The 14,962-nt window shown below is 38.6% G+C and overlaps 1 long non-coding RNA gene across 4 annotated transcripts in view; it reads right to left on the reverse strand.

Moving 5' to 3' along the window:
- The window catches only part of LOC135248665 (uncharacterized), a 291,561-nt gene that overhangs the window by 130,675 nt on the left and 145,924 nt on the right, over positions 1-14,962 (reverse strand). The gene's annotated exons all lie outside the window — the stretch shown is intronic.

Here is a 14,962-nt window from a genome sequence, read left to right on the forward strand (position 1 = left end):
GTTTTGTAATTACCCACAGGAAACATTTGTTTGTTGTACGTGTTCTCATAGCTTGAAGTAGCCAACATGCTGTCCATTGTCTTATGTGATTTGCATGCCACCATCTGTGGCAACAGGGTGTGACAGCATCATTAGTTACTTTTCATAACAGTCTTATTAATTCAGCCATTAACTTCACTGTGACCATGACCGCTTGAACCCACACATTTTTGCTTTGCAAGCAATGTGGCGCATTTAAAACAAAGGAGAAGCTGTTGTGAATGAGGGGGAATAGTTATGGAATATGACAGCACTCGTTGCAGAGATTCAAATGACCGCATTCAGATATTAGCCTACCTATTTTGAGTAATATTTGAACATCTACGACTTAAAGCTGAAGGATGTTGTTGATTAAAAAAAAGTAATGTCCATGCACTGAACAATGAAATAATAAGGGGAATTCCTATTTGTTTATTTATTAATGTGTGTTTTCAATTTAGACCACAATGTTAGCAAATTGGTAGTTCTCTGGGAGCCAGAGGCCAACTGTGAGTTTATTTTCTACATTGCTGACTCATTGAGCAACCTCAGAAACTGAGTAACATCTGAAAATGAAAAAGAAATGTATAGTGGGACACTTTATGCCAAATATAGGCTTGATGGCAAAACTGATGACTGCAATAAATGTCACAAAAAAACACTGTAGTTTGGATTTTGCTGGAACACTTCAGATTAATAAGGCATCTCGGGGCCTTTGTAATTGTTACTTGGGGATTGTTAGCATAAGATTTACGGCTACAGTGGTCAAATGCAGAGGAGGAAAAATAGATTTCTTTGCAGAGTACAGAAAAAATATTCTGTATGTCCAACTTTAAAATAACAAAGGACTGTTTTGTGCTGAATAAGCTTGCTTCATAAACTTTGTTACTATCCTCATCTGCCCTCTGATGTTCCCCTAAAATGTTTGAGCCTGACTTTTACTAACAAAGTGGCTAATACCTGTATAAATGCCCCAGTTCTCATTGGTGATTTGTTAAGAATCCTGGGCTATTCCAAACACCCTCTGCCCATGTGGAAGACTGAAGCCTTTTTTTCTAGTTCTAGTACATTGTTCCTAATTTGTTTTAGTCATTTTAAAAAATAGAATATGTTTGCCCATTCAAACAAAGTATTCTTGAGAGTATCACTGCAAGAACATAACCTTGTTTGCTACTTTAGCCATCATTGCTGAGCTATACTTCATGTGATGTTCACCCTGAAGATAGATTGTCTGTTCAGAGATTCCAATATCTAAAGTGTAAAGAAGAACAGAATTCGGCTCAGTATGTTTTGTAAATCAGGCATAACAACAAATGGCAGCAGAACAAATAAGAGCATAAAATGGGTTTATGGGGGTCCAGACTTAATACAACAGCGCATCAACTGACTGTGTGCGAGTCTATGTCTGTGTGTGTGTGTGTGCATGTGTGTGTTTATGCATGTGTGTGGTCTCTCCATCTCTCAGAATTCATCGGCAAACAACATACAATGCACAAAGAGGAAAAAACCTTGTTTCTTGTATACAGCAGTGGGTGGCCTGTATCAGTCTTTAACTGGGAAAACATGCTATACTTGGCAAATATCAGTTCCATAAACAATTAAGTGTCGCCTGGAAATGTATAACAGTTTAAATGGCTTAATATTCGTTACAATGCTGGTCATCTCAGCAATATAGATGAGGTAAAAAAAAGCATAGATTATCCATCATTAAAGAAACAAAACGCCTGATTTTAATTTCCAGATGCAATCAAAAAGACAGCATGACCTGCATATACACCACACAATAGAAACAGCAGGCTGTATACTAAAATTGGAGGGGGAAAATGAACTGTGATTATGATACTGGAAGCGATGAAAGTGTTCTTGTTACACGGCAGTATCAGAGGAAAGAAATCAAGGTGTTAACAAGATGGCCATTTCTTTAAATTTAATTCTGCAGCAATGTTGTTCGCACGCAATGTTGCTGAACGGAAAATATTCTGGCATATGAATATATTTAGAGGATTTTACCAGTAGGACTTGAAGCCAATGTAAGCCATTTAAAAGCACAATGCACAAACAAAAACTGCTGTACCCTGTAATTGCATGCTTTATAATCCCTTCACTTGTCAGAAGGGGAAGCATTATTTATTGAGCTGTGGCAATAACATATATAAGGTGTAAGGCGCCTTGTGTGAAATAGGTGATGACCATGAATGTCCATAACTACTAATGCTTGGATGCATTAGATTTTTTTTTTTTTTTTTTTACAAAGTGGTTGCAATTTATATTTTTAGTATCATTGTTGAGGTACATATTTGAACATCTGCAGTGTCAAATTTCCACCATTAAGGAGCCTTAAAAAAATCACATCCTTATCACCTAATTAGGCATAAGTTTGGCAGACTGGGGCGCTGACTGGAGGTACTGGTGCCATATCTCAAATGAGTGTCACCATCAGGAATTACCAGACATTTAAATTCATAATAAAAGACAAAGGAAAGAGTTCCTTCAGCATCAGCAAACAGTGAAAAGACTTCAGAATGCAGCTGTATGATCCAGCACATTGGACAAATTAGGCCTCAAGATTTTCTTCAACAATTATCCTCACAGCACTAGCTTAATAATTCATGCTACCATGACATTTGTGCTTAGACATTTATAACAATGAAACCTGCTCAGAATGAGCAAGAAAATCAATTGTTAGGTGATGCATGTGTGTATATAGTCCTGGTATAGGATTTACAATAAGTAGACAAAGCCGTAAACCCAAAATACACATGTACTGGATAAATCTAAGGCAACCGAGTATCAAGGAAAAGATGAAATGAAGGACTAACAAACATGAAGCTAAGGAAACACACAAAGAAAAACGGATTCAACTACAGAAACTGATAACAATAAAAATTAACCAATTGTATCGATCCAAGTGGCCCTTTCCCTTCATCGATCAGACCAACTAATTTCCACAAACAGAAACTAGCCAACAATCAAAATGTCCAGTAAATAATTACTTAAAGAATATTTATCAAAAATAGTTGAAGTCTCACACAACTTGCACTAGTAGCACAAGGGTCCTTTCCTTAGTGGAAAATAAATGTTTATCCATGGCAAATAAAAATCTCATCTAGAATAGTCTAGCTATCTGATTACTATCTAGCTTTTAGGTAAACTTAGCATTAAGTACAGTTTAGTGGTAGGAATATATGGGCAGTGTTGGGCTGAATTGCCTGTTCTCGTCTTTGTTATGTTATGTGTTATGTTATGTTTTATATGTTATACTCCCAGCTCCCAGAATTTACAAAGCTTAACTTTTCATACTTCAATTGAAGAATTGGAATTCAGAATCTTGATCCCCCCCCCATTTCCCTCTCCCTCCAAGAGGGGCGGTTGAAAAACAGCATAGTGGTGTATTACCATCACCAAGTGAACAAGAATACAAATCTATTTTTTTTAAATCACTGAGACCCTTTTTAATAGTCCTGTGGCATTTAAAAACTGAAATGAATATCTGAAAAAAGTATTTCCGGAAGATAATTTAAATACATCAGAAAAAACTCATATTAACCTTTATCCCACTCAAAGATTCTTTTAATATCCTCCTATGTTCTTTATATTAATCACATCTTCCATTAGGACTATTCTTGATAATAAATAATGTGCTGTTCAACCCTGTATGCCCAGTTCTCATTCTTGTAATTAAAGATTCCGCTTTCCTACTCCCACCTAAACTTTTTGTTTCTCCCGCCTTCTTTTGAAGACTGTATAAATGGTGAAGGCTGCATAAATAGCTCACTCGATCCCACTCTCTTTCCCATATTATTTTATTTTGACCTTTTTATCATGCTTTTGGTCTCAGCTTTACTTAATTAGATTTTACTGTCTACCTGATCTTTTGTAGCTTCTTTTGCTCCTTTATCGGCTTGTATTTGCTATAATTCCTATAGTGTCATATAATACATCTTTCCTTATTGACTTTCTTGATTTTAGACTCAAATAAAGACTCATCAATGCTGCACCCCTGAACGAAATCAAAACAAAGCGGCCTCACCTCACAACCCATTGCAATACTAAGAAAATGGATAACAATTTCCCCCATTTACTATGCAGTCACAATGGGTCAAAATAGCTATTAGTATTCTGTCTAATTTAGGAACACATGCATTAATTGTGACTCCCATCTGAGTGATAATTTTTTGAACTCCTGAAAGTTATTTGCACTGATATAGCCTATAGTTTATAGCAGGGATCATCAACTCTGGCCCTCAAATCCAAATCCAGCCCTGGTTTTCTTTTCTCCCAGGTAATTAGTGCTACTGATTGGCCAGACTGTCTTCACACCTGACTCCCAGGCAAAGGGAGGGTGGAAAGCCAACAGTTCACGGCCCTCCAGGACCGTGAGATGCTGATCCCTGGCTTATACGCATGATGCCAGAAAAGGGTGTGGGGCTGTACACACATCCTCCGCAGCCAAATCAGTTTCCCTTGTGGGAGCATGGGGTGAATGAATGCATCCTCTGATGCATAATACTCTAGAAAGGAGATGGGACTTAAAATATGTTTCACTCATTTCCACTAATCACTTCATTTGTTTTCAAATGCAATATGAAATTATATTTGGTTTATTGAAAGGCTGCAAGACTCCTACTGAAGTCATCAGCTAGCAGTTAGTATAAAAACACGGTTCTAAATTTAAACAATTGCTCTATGCGTTGAGCATGCATTCAGTGGGGTAGGCTATACAAGGAACTGTGAATACAGTTTTACCTTCTGACACCCTGTGGCCTTCTCCTATCACAAGTCCATCTGGGTCTATTCCTCTCACCAGCCCCCTGATTAAAGACTGATTAAACTAACCAACCATGTAATATAGAGTAGCATGTCAGTAACCCATAACACAAATTGCCCTTCATTAAATGGTGGTACTATAAACCTCAATGTTTAGCCATCGCAGAATTATCATTTGTTAATTCCAGAAGATTATAGTTTGACAAAATACAAACCATTAGTACATACAAAATGAGTGCTTATTCTTCACAATCAAGAAGACGCTATATGCGCTCCACAGTAACAATTTAGTTTTATAAGTTAAAACAACAACAATTGAGCCGCTTCCCTATCATTCCCTGGACTCTGAAGATGAATGTAACCATGTTTGAAAGAAATGGCAGGATTATTGACCTGAAACACAAGCCTGTCCATGTTCTGTCAGTTTTTCCACTGTTGCATTGTGCCCTGGTGTAAATGTCACTTTTTTCTTGTAGACACTTCTCTTTAACTGAGCCGTGCATCTCTGTCTGTGCATCTGTTGATAGAGAGAGTGAGGACACACACGGACACACAATGACTTATTGCACAGAGCAGCTCATTAATCCAACACCCTGGGCTCAAATGGCATGACACAATGTATCGCCAACAACTGGGAGTTCATCACCTCCACTGGGCTTCAACAACTCTGAGAATCAGCAGGGGGACGAAAGGCTACATGATCCATTCATCAAGAAGCAAAACCCCACTGACCACCTTCTAGTCTCTCTGATTGATTTTGATGCCCACCAAGTAGTGTGACTTACAAGAAACACAGTGAGCCATTCCTCATACCTTGACCTCCACAAAAGCCTTTTCACTGCTGCGTGTACCTCATATGGAACTCCCTAAGGGGAATAAATATTCAGGTTATGCCTGGCTGAAAATAACTGCTTTGGCCTTCAACACTTGATGTGACATATGAAGAGGAAGTGATAGCTCATGAATAAACAACTCATTTTTTTCAGACAGTCAGTATACCTGACACAAAGCCAGATATACAAAGTAAATGATGTTCTGGTATACACTGGTGATATTGTACCATTTTAAAGATATAATAGAGAGGGCAATGGTGTTGGAATAAAGCTGTAAACAGAGACAAAAGGTAATTTTACTTATGAGAGGATAAAGAGATTAAATGATATTTAATTTGGACATTCTGTACGCAGACATATCCTGCCCACATAATATGTATGTGGACACACGTGGTGACCTCTGGTCATCATAGCTCAACCTTTAAGTGAAGCATTAATAGTAGCTACAGACACATCAAAATATTAGCCAAGAATATATCTAATGTATTTCCATTTACAAAACTGTATTGGATTCATGTAATATTAGCCAGCATATCCCCCATCTCCAAATAATTCAGACAACTATAGACCTGAACAGATCTTGGCAACCCAATCTGCATAAATGGGCTGTGAATATATAGCTAAGCAATTTTTTTTGTATAGCGGTGTTGTTACAGGAGATTGAAATTAGACTGATACTCTTGTGGGCGAACTAAACATGCCTAAAAGGCTCTTTGCTTTGAGGACCATAGAGTATTCGGAAATGTTAAGCGCTTACAAATAAGAGCTTTGTTTGGAATCCTATCTTTTGGCGCATTAAAACCCTCAGCCTTATCACGTTTTCGCCAGTGCGTTTTATTCTGATGGAGCCAATGAGACTCGAGCGCTCGTCTCATCGCAGCTGATCTTCCCCTAGTGTGTGTCAGTTTTTAAAAAATGGCAGCCCTGCTCCTCTGCCGCTCCTATCCTGCATTATAATGGAATTTTGTCCAGTGATTTATACCATGCTATCTGGATGCCATTTTCATCTTAATCCTGCCCTGCTCACATGTTTTAAAGCTCATCCTGCACCACGATACATCTGAAAGGTAATCCATCTCCCCTCCATTAGCCTGTCTGTGCAGCTCTCCATAATCCACCCAGTATTCCGCTTTTACTGCTGCTTTGCACTGAGAATGCACAGACCCATTGCTCAAGTCTATCATGTGCCGTAAAAGCATCTAACTGCATCGTAATTGTTTTTTTGTTTCGCTTTGAGTTTCTCTTGTTCACTCAAACAAATCATGCTGGCATACATATCTGTAGCTGTCTCTGTCAACATCTTGATCTACAAGATGAGTATCTTGTGAGCGCTAAGAATATCAGTTTATTCATATTTTCTTTGTACAACGTTATGGAAAACATTGAGGCACACCTGAAATGTTCAAGAATTCAAATATTTGAATCAAAGCTTTGGTCAGTCGATGAAAATAATAATAAAATCCCAGGACGAAACCAATAAAATGTATCTGTTTACTCACTAAACACATGTAAGCTCCGGTAAGCACGGTGGCCACATGACAAAAAGCACACTAGTTTGTCATTGCATAGAGGTTGCAATGATGCATGAATGGCTGAGACCTGTATCATTTCTATTTAGAAAACACTAAGAAATTTGTCTGACTTTGGAATGACCTTCTACAATGGCCAGAAAGGAGCAGGGAGACGGTCTGTGGCATAATGTTCAGAGAATGTGGAAGTGATAAGGCATCACGAGTTGTGGTATGGTAGGAGCAGCACAGGGAGCCTAATTAATGTTATTAGATGTGAGCATGTAGTTTCCTGCTGCGCTAGGCTGGGGTCAGACTTCTCTTCTGTTTTTTTTCTCTTAGCTGTTCATGAAAAAACACATTTTTTTTCTATTATTTTGTATTCAAAATGAATCTCTTTTGTTGGGGCGCGGGGGGGGGGGGGGGGGGGGTGTGAGTGCTGTTTGCACATGGAAGAAAACAGGCTAGAATAGCACTAAATAACCCATAGTATAGAGTAGTATTTTAATTCTCTCCACCAGCCTGTGTTATGATTCCATGCTGGTAGAAAGAACACAGTAGTCCATGCTCAGTCACCCATAACCTTGTCCTTTGTGTACTTTTTCTGTGACATCTTCTGTGTAGCTACTCAGAGGGAGGCCATCCCCCCCCCCCCCCTCCCCCACAGTCATATATACATTTCAGCACCCAATGTGTATCTCATTTTAATGTTTGGAGGTCTCAATTGCAAAAAAAAAACAATAGAAACCGAATATGGCGTGCCCACATTGCATGCATTATTCATTAGAGGATTTCTCTGAGAAACAGAAGTGGAAAGGGGCGAGTTTCAAATGAAGCGTGAAAAGAGAATGCGATTTATTTTTGGCATGTGTAAAGCCCTGATAAGATACACACATTCCTCCGCAGTATATCTAATCCCGAATATTGTCCGTGGGCCTAAAACAAACAAAGATGCAAGTAAATGGGCATGCAGGACAAAACAGATGAAACCCTTCCGGAGCATTATCTATTTTACCTGCTCAAAATTCCACAAACACCGTTCTCTATTACTCAGGTTACAAAGTGCTTCGGGGAGACTTTGTAAGCTGGCAACCAGTGGTTGTCACATTAAATGAATTTGGCTCCCATTAGCAGAAGTACTGTACAGAAAATATCTGATAGGTATTGACTATGATGCATGCTGCCATTATCTGGAACAGTAGTAAACAAACACCGTGTGTGGAGCAAAACCAGCTTCACAGACCTGTGTGGACAGTCATTCTGTTATAATCACAGAACACCAACTGTTTCCTCCAGCTACCAGAGACAGAAGAAAAGGACAACAATGAAAAATGAGTTCATGCTGACACTCAATGTCTATTGATTTTCCTTCTTGGATCGCAATATTCCATTTCAGCTGTAAACTTGCCATGAAAAGGGCTTGAATTTGTTGTGTTTAGGAAATGTCTAATATAAACTGCAAATCCCTCTTCTTTTAAAAAGTAATGAAAATAAGCAACTCTAGGTATTGTTACTATCTGCAGAAGAGGGGTAGGTCAAGAGCATACAATAGAATTTGTAAAATAAACTTTACATATATTAAAGATGTACCCACAATTCCAATTATATAATTATAATATTCTTTATTTAATGACAGCATATCATAAAATGTATTATTATTATTATTGTTATTATTGTTATTATTATTATTATTATTATTATTAATAATAATAATAATAATAATAATAATAAACCATGTTAGCGGTGGGTTTTTTCATGTAAGTTCAAGTGATAAATGTAAAACGCAATATAAATACCTATAATTATTTCAATTTCAGTGTCTAACTTGGATATTTCTTAACTGTAGATGAACTGCCCATCCAAAATTTCAAAAGTTTGAAAAAACAAGCCTACTTTTAAAAGATTTTAACCTACTTTTTCTGTTCCTGCCCTTGGTCCCTTCTACAGGTTGAGGAGTTAGGTCCTAGAGTGAATTTATCCAATACCAAGTACATAAAACCACTCACTCCCCATTTCATGGGTCTTTCTATATAGGGGCCATGTTCTCCTCTGCCATCAACAGGCATTCATCACAGGCAGAAAATCCAGGTTCAGAAATGAAAGGTCCTCCCCAGCATTTTGTTCCAGTCACCTGAATTTGTTAATTATCACAATTCTTCAGCCAGGAGGTAGAACTAATTGGTGAAATCAGTTGGCTGAGTTCAAAGGTTGGAGAAACACATGACTGGAATTTTACTTTCTGACTCCTGGACTTTCCACTTCTGGTACTCATTTAGCAGACTTATCCAGAACATAAGTGCATACGTGTACAAAGTGCATACAAAAAGGTAAAGAGCAGCGAAAAGGAGTTTGAGGAAGTAGTGCTATAAGTAGTATGATGGATTTCAGGGCATAGTGCTAAATGTACCATAAGTATATCAAGTATATCCAGGGATATTCAACCCAGAATAAATGCTTAAAGCTTAGGTTTAGCAAAGAGGCAAAGTTTTTTTAAGCCAAGAGTTTAACTTCGTTATTAAGCTTTCAGCCTGTGGTAGAAGATGAACTGTGACTCAGCTGGTCTGACTGCTGTGAGTAGATCATCATTGCACGGCTGGGGAGATGGAGTCAGAATGTGACCATAATGAAGAACCATTTTGTGAAGAGATGAAAAAATGACCAGAGGTTTTGGCACAGTGCAGTCGGGCAGTATTACCTTTGATAATATATTACACGTAAGATTCCCTCTTGTTGCCTCAAAGGCTAAGGCTACAGTTTTGTCTTTATTTGAGACACATTGGTAAATACTGGGGGGATATGAGGAGAGGCGAGGCAAACTACTATTTCAGCTGTTTATAGACCAGATGAGTGGCAGCATACAGGACAATAAGCAGATTGCTGTCAATCTTTACACTTCTGTTATGATTTCAGGGAAAGGTATGCTGTTGGCCATAATGACAATATTCATGAAACAAAGCATGAACTGTGCCAATCACACTGTCTTAGTCAGCACATATTCACTCCCATATGAAATATAAAACTGACAAGCAAATTTTACTCCATGTGATTGCAACACTGTTATAGTTTTCATTTCCCTTTTACACAGCCAAGTAACATACAATACACAGCCCCACTTTTTTGCTGAAAGCTTGTTATATTATTCTTAGTACTCCCATATGCTGGGAATGTCCCCCCTACTATGCTAGAGCAAGACAAGGAAAATCATATAAACAAGATACAGAAAAGCCTGCCATGTACTGAAATCTTATGATAACCAGATGAAGTGATATGATATGAAGGCAGTGTGTGGATGAAAACTGTCTTGCTCTTGCCTCCACGCAACATATATTTTGTGGCGTTTAATATTAAATTCAGTTTGACTGATGGCTACGTTATATATCCCAAGTCATGCAATTATCGTGTCTATATATGCCCCGGCCTAGGGTATGTTACCATGAGAGAAGTTTTTGACCGTATTGTATAACATTTGCCAAATGTAAGTTTGAAGTCAACTAAGCAGGCTGCTGTGCTTGACGCTGACAGGAACAGAGCCGGGCTGTGCATTTCTGGCTCAGGTCACGGAACATGAATTCTGGGAATAAATTCAGTCAAACAGTATTCATATAAATGAGGCTAGTCAGCTTTCAGGCTGTATTCCTTTGGGGTTTTTTGAAATGGCAGCTGGCTGCCCTCGGTTGCCACAAAGCAGATATGCTTGTCATATCTTTGTACAGGTGGGGTCCCATGAAAGGTAGATTCAATACCAGACAACTTACAAATAAACACCTGCATAAAATCTGTTTTCCTACGACAGCTCCTGACAAAAATGTCTCGGTTCTGCGTTAGCAAATGGTAATACATCTCCCTCTGCTGCTTACAGCAACATAAAGGTCCCAAATGACAAAAGGTGTGGCAGTAACTGCTGCTAGATATAGAAGCTTTTTAAGTCAAGTTTTAGGGTCAGACAAATCAAATCAAAATCAAAGCATGTTTGCTGATGTCAGCAGGCAAATAAATGTTTAGGGTGTTTTAATCGTTTTAAAGTTCATTTAAAACGAACTGAACTCAGTTCTTTTAAGCTGTTTCTGCACCTAGTTAATTGGCTACGTAGCATATTTTTAATTTAGTCCTGTTGGTTTCACTTAACAATAATTCAAGCACACCAGTTCGTAAATAACGTGATTGGTATGCAGCTACTCGTGGGTGTTCGGTGACTGGTCAGAAATCTGGTGGGGATTCCAGTTTTCAGTCATGCATTTGCCAAAAGTTACCGGAAAAATGATGGAGCATCAAATGCATAAAATGCAGTGTCGTTATTTTATGGAATTTAATCTGGCATCGTTAGGTCTACCAGAACAGCAACAATATGAGCGTCTGTCCATACTTTGGGCTTTTAACATCTTTGCTGTCATCACCGACGCATTGCTCTAAGTATATTCCTAACAAGAAGGCAGGCTCTAATGATGCCTTCATTCAGAATGAAGACACTGGCTTTATCCCAAAAATGATCAGTCTGGTAAATGTCATCTGTTTATCGGTCATGATATGCGCAAATCAATTCAATTGAATTAAGTTTTAACGTGGCATTGTTCGCTGGTTCAGTTGAATCCCCTTCTCGCTCAGCTTCTGACTAAATTATCATAAATGTAACTGCATTTAATATATTTTCTCCAACTGCTGCCTTATGTAATCATCAGCTCATACTTCTAGAAGGCACTTCATCGCCTCTTCGCTCCAAGTGCACCCGCGGGCACGGCTCATTGCTCCAGTTTGTCACAGATAAAATTGAGCTTTGTATGTTTTCCTTCCATTTACAATATTCACCTTATCCACAGTTCACAGCCTACATTTCCCGTGCAACAACGATCTGCACCATCGTAGAAAACTGTGTTCTCGCCAGCAACAAGCTGTGTCTCGGTTCACCTGGAATGGGACCGTTTTTTGTGAGCCACAGTTGTCTTGTTTGGTGTGTACCCAAATTCCAATCTGGTCTTATGAGACCAGGTTGCAAATGCGGGTGGAGCTTTTACAGCACAAACCAAACCTAGAAAAAAGTTTTAATGATCTGCACCAAATGAGATAGGTGTGAAAGTACCCTTAAAGTTAACCAATAAGTGAACCAACTGCAAATTAACCGTTTTGTGTTCACACTGACTTGAAAGAGGACTCTCTTTGTGGTCCACTTAAGAATTAATGAGTTCTCAGACCACTTGTTGTTCGCACAACAGCACCATTAAAACTCTGCTGCAAGTTGGATTATGGGCAGGGGCTGACGTAAGTGGTGCGGAAGTGCACATTATTGGCACAAAGATAAAAATGCATGTCAAGGTCTTAAAGGACTGTGTACCTAAAAATAGGTAGGTATTTGCGCCATTATGACATGAAACTACCGTGCATTTTAATCTTTTAGCCATTAGTGCATACTTGTGTACCACTTACTGAATGCCTACCCCTGATTATGGGTAATTATCTTCAAAATGGCCTCTGCAAATGTGTTTATCATTTGGCTGTGCTACATTTTGAGTAAGCTAATGAAAGAAGAGCCCAGGTTTCTTCTGACCACACAATCCCCCGAACACAACCAGCAGCCATTCTAATATTTCTTTTTATCAGGGTATGCTCAGAAATCACTGCAGTTGATTAGAATCAATTTATGAAAAGTATTGAGGTATCGAAATGTACAGCACCACACAAAGTGGACTGGGCCTGCTTTGCGTTCACAATGCACAATTTAATTGGACCTTGAAAAGCCCATGCCGAGACCACCTCCTGAGGTGGTCTGAGTTCAGTCCGTTTCAAAGGGGTTTTTATCAAAGGGAGTTTGTTTGGCCTGTTAAATAAACAAATAAAGACAACACCCATAGCCTACAAGCTACCTTATATGTAAAATAGAGGGTAATAAGAAAAAACTTAAATAAATATTATCAAATATAAAAACCCTCACCACCTGAGGTCAGCCTGTCAGGAAGTCTAGGACCAGGTGTTTAGGCCCAGGTCCCTGAACTTGATGATGAGCATGGACAGCGTAACAGTGTTGAATGCTGTGTTGTAGTCAATGAACAGCCTTCTCACATTTGTGTTCCTCATAGATAGGTGTGATAGGGCAGTGTGTAGGGCAGTGGCAAGGCATCATCTGCAGACCTGGCCAGGGAATCAGGGAGTGATGCGCTAATGTGGGTTTCAACCAGCTTTTCAAAGCACTTGATGACAGACATAAGTGAGACAGGCTGGTAGTCATGTACGCACGTACTTTTGGCTGTCTTGGGAACAGGTACACTAGTGGTTGCCTAGAAACAGGTAGAGATGACAGACCGTGGCAGGGAGAGGTTGATCTCAAACCAGCTCTAGATATTTTGAGCGGGCAGTCGTACTGGGTTGCAGACATTCTCATGGCTGGTTCAGTATTATTTTTCTCAGAACGAGCATAGAATGAATTGAGCTCATCAGTGAGAGGGGCAGATGCTTGTGATACACAGCTGGGTCTTCCTTTGTAGCCTGTGATTGTCCTTAATTCACTCCACATGTTTCGAATGTTTGAGCCATGCTAGCGTGACTCCATATTGTCTCTGTAGGATTTTAGCATTTTAATTGATTTCGGGAGCTCATATCGGGATTTTGTTCACTTGTCCATTCGCAGGAGTTAAAGGCAGCTGTCTCTCTGCTATGAGCATAGCATGGATTTCATTATTAACCCACATTTTTTGGTTCGAAAAGGTGCAAACTGTAATTCTGGGAACAACATTGTCAGTGCACTTAATGATGTAGCCAGCAACATATTGTATAAATGACCTCATATGATGTCATTATCTTTCTCTCATTATATCAAATTATTTCAAGCAATTGGAAATAAAAATGTTTTTGTGACCCAGTGAATATCTAGTCGCGTAATTCATGTTACACTGATGTTTTTATATAAAAAATATTATAGTTTGTTACAGTGGCAATGGCAGCATGGCAGTTCTAGCCGTAAAAAAAAAGGAATTTGCTAGCTAGGACAAAGTCTTAGGGCAATTTATTTATGTATTTATTTTAATCATAGTTATCCAGAGCAGCTGCTGTAAGGCTTTATGTAGGCCGCTACATCCACTGCATAAAACACTACAGTGATTAGTCATTTTAAGGATGTCATGTAAACAATGAAAGCATTTTCAAAGTTATCAAATGTATTATTGCAAACAATTGATATTACTCAACCATAATCTTCCTGCAAGACATCACACTTCTCTTGGGAGCTAAAAATAATACTGATATTTAAAATAGTAGCATAGCGGTAAAGCTGTCAAGCCCCCAGATTTTAAAACCTAAGGCCCAAAAAAGTGATGTGAAATGAATAATGAATTTTCAAACCTGCAGTTGGAGGGAAGCCTGCATTGTCAGTTTAGTCGTTTGGATAAGTGTAAAATGTTATTCATTGAAGATCAGATTTGCATATAATTTGGGGATGAGTAACACACAATTTTAAAACATGGAGAATTGTTATAGAGTCCCATCTAAATGTTTACTGAATTTGCAAAGCTATACCCAGTTCTGTCAGAAAAACTGTCACTAGACTACATTATAAAGTCTGTGTCTGCCACACCAACACAGGATTAGATTTTTTTTCTTCTTTAAGATTGTGTGAAAAATTAAAGTCAATCTGAAAAGGTCAGTGCCCACAGAAATATTAACATAAAACCTATTTTGCATCTCACATATATTGCGTGACGTATCCTCCATCAGGTACATACAGTATCTATGAAGTGCATATGAATATGAATAGCAAATGCATCTTATACATATGGTCACACACTATAAATGTGTGGTTCCTGGTCCATGTGTTTCATGGGTGTTCTAACACGATGTTTTAGATATTTAAAC

This window comes from Anguilla rostrata, chromosome 1 (assembly GCF_018555375.3).
Source record: "Anguilla rostrata isolate EN2019 chromosome 1, ASM1855537v3, whole genome shotgun sequence".
Taxonomy (NCBI): domain Eukaryota; kingdom Metazoa; phylum Chordata; class Actinopteri; order Anguilliformes; family Anguillidae; genus Anguilla; species Anguilla rostrata.